We start from the raw sequence: 4,924 nt of genomic DNA on the forward strand, positions 1-4,924 counted from the left end.
CTATATAATAGACCCGCTAAACATTAAAATAGCTAAAGAGACCACAATAATTTCAATATTGCCATGCCTTTTTATTCGTCATTATTTTAAAAATTATCATTGTGTCTTAAAGACTACTAAACATTAAATTATTACAGCCAAAAGCTACTGACTCTAACATCAAAAACTACTATTATGTCGAACCTCTAAAAGCTATTGTCACCAACCTAAAAGGTATTGTCACCAACCTACAAGTTATTGAATCACTTATCAACGTACTCATTTTTAGGCTTAACTAGATTAAGCTGGATCTTGCGCTACCGATACAGGTCATTATATACATCATGCACGTAGGAAAAGTATCAAAGGCAGAAGTTACAAGGCGTGAGAATTGAAAGAAATAATAAGAAAAGAATACCTAAGCTCTGCTTGAGCCTTCTCAATTGCTGCTCGGCGCAGAGATGTTTTCAAACCAACACCAACTCCGCTGTCAACCACTCCACCCATGGAATCCACCTCTGCATTTACTAGGAGAGTGTACTTACATAAGCATTTGCAAGCATAATTAGTTATAATGAGCCACTCTCATGGTACAGCCAGCGGTAACAACTACCGCCAACTGTGTGACCTACGGAAACATAGCCAAACACGCTACTACCTAAGCCCCGGCTCACCCCCAGATCACCGTAGACGCGCCGCGCCAAGTTAGCATCAGAAGCTCCAGATGCTGGGAACTGAAGCATATCAGTCCCACATCGAAAACATGGAAGAGCTCAGCCTCTTCCCCACCTATAAAAGGTTATCTCCTCTCTCTTTATTAATTACGCATTTACTACTTACCTACTGTTACTTTGTCAATATAAATACATTGACTAACTTAGGCATCGGAAAAGAGAAGACTGCCCAACGCGGTCTCCCTCTGATGCCCTATGTATTTCACTTGACAGGTAGCGGAAGCTCTGACAATATCGTAAGCAGCGGTCCGCCTATCGGACCAGCTTTTGATAAGAGCATATTTATGCGATGTTAATAGCGTTAATCTCCATACTTTCTTTGTTAGTTTAGTGTATTTTCTAGTTATTTACTTTGTTTATTTATTTTATAGGTATCTTGGAGTAAAGAAGAAGAAAAGAAGTAAAAGAGGGATTGAAAAGTAAAATCGGGAAATCTGCCTGTGCAGATCAGTTAACTTCGACAGAGCACTGAGACCAGCTCAGAACGATCTAGAGAATGATCTTTATATTGATGAATAGCCTCGGATGTCTAGTTTCCGAATCTTTTTACGGCTCATCAATATCATTTTTCTAGAGAAAGTTATGGCAGATTTAGTACAAGAGGTCAGGCTGCGCGTGAATCTGAGGTTGGACGGGAATTTATGTTTCGAGGCCCAAATCACACCAAGAAGCCTGAGGACGAGTTTGTGCTTCATATTTCGACTCATGATGGACAAATGGCATGATGTGAATGGTTAGAATAAGTCATCAAGTTCAAGAGGCAATAGGAAAACTTCACCTAAGCACGTGAACCCTAATTCTTTTAGGTTTTTGATTTCCTAACCTCTAAGCATATAAAAGGAGATCAATCTGCAGCAGCTCTCTCTCTCTCTCTCTTCTTCTTCCTCCCTTTTTCATTATTTTGTGTTTTTGATTCCAATTATGTGTAACTAAATTTTCAGTAGTTAGGGGGTAGTTGAAGCCCCTAGACATGATCCATAACATGCTTTGACATTAAATTTGTTTTCCAATTAATAAAGTTGAGGTTTTGTTTACCGATTTCTCATTGATGAATTCTATGTTTGTATGCTTTGGAGGCCTACTTAGTATGTATACTAGAGTTCTAATACTTTGATTGTTTGATGCTTGGATCAATAGCTGGATTCCTCAAATTGTCTAGAGAAGTAATTGGTAGTTCACTAGCAAGTAAACAAAACCCTAGGGTTAGCAAGGCTCTAAGTTATTTGCGATGCCTAGTGATTGCTCAAACTCTTTTCAAACTTAATGATCTCTGCATGTTTAATCTAATAAACGTACCTTTAGGTTGCATTGCTTGGGAATAGTCTAGGTGTAGAGCACTTCCTGCCTAGCGTACAAAGTAAGAAAGAGTAATAGGTTGTGTTCAAGCGTACCGAGCCAATCTGAGTGTCTTCAACTAAGTTAATTGGTAGTAAATTGGACAAAGTGTATTGTGTGTGATTGTTGGGGGTGCATACTTCCTTCCTAGCTAGTTTCATTATATTGATATCAACCAATCTCAAATCTGTTCCAGTTTCATTTTTCTTTCTGTTCTCTGTTTTGACGTATTTTATTCTCATAGTAAACAAACTCCAAAAATTCCCAAATTTTGTATTCTGGACGCTTTGTGTGTCTAGTACATCTCTGTAAATTTTCATATTTTTCTAGATTTTTTTGGTTAGGTTTTTAGTTTTTTTTCGACTTCTGTTCAGTAGGAACTACAGTCGCGTTTGTGACTTTTGTTGAAGCATTTAGTTTAACTTAATCCTCTGCGGGAGACCCTTATTTCCCTATATTACAATTGACATATTTGCAGGAGAATAAGGAAAATCAATAGCTTTAAATTTAGCTATCAGCGTTACCTGAGATTTAGCTACCATTGGATCTTAGACATTAACATTGGCGCTGTCTGTGGGAATCCTTGAACAAAAGGCCATCCCACCACAACAATCACCATGACTAACGGTTGCGGAGGAAACACTGAGGAGCTAGCGGATCAATCTGCCAACCCCCATCCCACCAACCCTGCGGCTAACATTAACCCAGCGGTTAATGTTAACCGTGCACTATTCAACACTCTAGCAAACCCTAGCGTGGGGCCCCGGGGCTCATCCCAGCTCCTGCTGACCCAAACTGTAGCGGCGACTCAACCTGGCAGCAGTCACCCACCGGTCCAGGACCTCGCCGCTATGTATGAGATGGCATTGGCGGACCTCCACAGGGCAAACAGGGAGCGCGAACAGGAACACCAAGAGAAGGCGGAGGCCCAAAAACAAGTGGCCACACTGATGTCAAAAGTCGACGAATTAAAAAAGTCACTAGAGGCAAACGCTAATACTACACAGAGCGAGCAATAGCGGAGCACCAGAAGCAATTAACCCAATACCAGTGGAATGGTAACCGTACCAATCATACAGATGCAGGTACCGCTGAACCCACAAGAAATAATGGGTCCACCTCCTCTGCCCCGCATAATGATGGAACAGTAGGCGGAATCACAGCCAAACACCAACCGCTCAGCAACTAGGACTAGAACTGAAGGTAATTCACCTGCCCCCAGGCAAGAGCTGACTCAGCGAAACCTCCAGGCAGGGCCCGCTGGAGACGCAACCGCCCTAATCTTGGAAAGGATGCAACAATTAGAGCAAAGGCTAGTCCGGGTGGAGGCAGGCGCCCCAGCGCCAACTCCAAATCCGCTCTTTACGTCCAGACCAGGGTCATTCACCGCCAGGATCCTGCAGGCCGTCAGACCAGCACACGCAAAGACACCAAAGATGTCACACTACAAAGGTATGACTGACTCCTTCGTCCACATGGACACCTTAAAAAAAGTCACTAACAACAAGGGATTCGACGACGCCACCCTCTGCCACTTGTTCAGCAAAATGCTAGACAGTGAGGCAATGAGCTGGTTCTTCGAAAGCCTACCTAGATCTATTGACTCATTCCATGCACTATCACACGCTTTCCTCTCTCGGTTCATCCTATTATCCACTGGGCACCACAACATAACACAGCTGTTAAACGTCAGGCAGGGTGCAGAAGAAACATTAAAGGCATTTGTCACCAGGTGGCGGGCGGCGGCATCTCAGTGCCGCGATCTCAATAAAACAATGGCACTGGCAGCCTTTAAGCAAGGACTCCTCAAGGGGCCATTTCTCTATCATCTCAATTACAATCACCCAAATGCCGCATACGACCATGTCATGAGCGAGGCTGTGATCCATGCATAGGCATAATTCATCACATATGGCCGGAGAAACCCCCCCACCACCGCCAACACCAGCAAAGTCCACTCAACCTTCCACCAGCCATCAGGAGACCGCTATCAAAACCTCTGCTACACTGCCAACTGATAAGAAAAGAGAGTGGCAATAGGGCAACTACTAGAACAAGCGGCAGAAGGACCAACATTACAACAAAGGCAACCGCTCATCCCAGGGGGATAACCGTAATAAACAGACGGAGTCCTCCCAGCGGTACGCAGTGTTTACAGTCCTCACAGCCTCGTATGAGGAGATATACGACCAGTGAACGGACCAGATTCCGCCACCACCCCCAAGAAAATACCCAAGGGTAGGAAAGCCCAGGAACACCTGCAAATGGTGCAAATACCATGAGGACAGCGGCCACAACACCAACAATTGCAATGCCCTCAAAACAGCTGTTGAGACTTTGTACCGTGATGGTAAGATGGAACAATTCAAGGTACGCCAACCGCCACCCGTGGTCGCCAACATTGAACCTATGGGCCTCGTCAATACCATCGACGGTGGTGCTCCAATTACCAACCTGTCTCACAGAGCAAGAAAGCGCTATGCACGCACTAACCACCCCAAAGAAGTTTGCAACATCTACTACGAGAGGTCAGCTAAACTCCCAAAATCTAGTTGGGAACCTATTACCTTCTCGAAGGAGGAGGAGAGTGGAGTACATTTGTCCCACGATGACTCATTCCTAATCGACGCCATACTCGATAAATGATCAGTGGGAAGGGTACTTGTTGACAGCGGATCCGCTGTCAATGTCATCTTCAATAGTTGCTACAGCAAACTCCAGCAGAATAGAAAATTACTCCAGGATCATGAACCATTGCTCAGCTTCTCCGATGACGTCACACAACTATTGGGTTCTGACTACATGCGACTAGTTATCAGCGCTAATCCATGTACGACGGAAATCCATATGAAGTTCATAGTTGTTGACTGCTTCTG

This window comes from Rosa chinensis, chromosome 1 (genome assembly GCF_002994745.2).
Source record: "Rosa chinensis cultivar Old Blush chromosome 1, RchiOBHm-V2, whole genome shotgun sequence".
In the NCBI taxonomy this organism is placed as follows: domain Eukaryota; kingdom Viridiplantae; phylum Streptophyta; class Magnoliopsida; order Rosales; family Rosaceae; genus Rosa; species Rosa chinensis.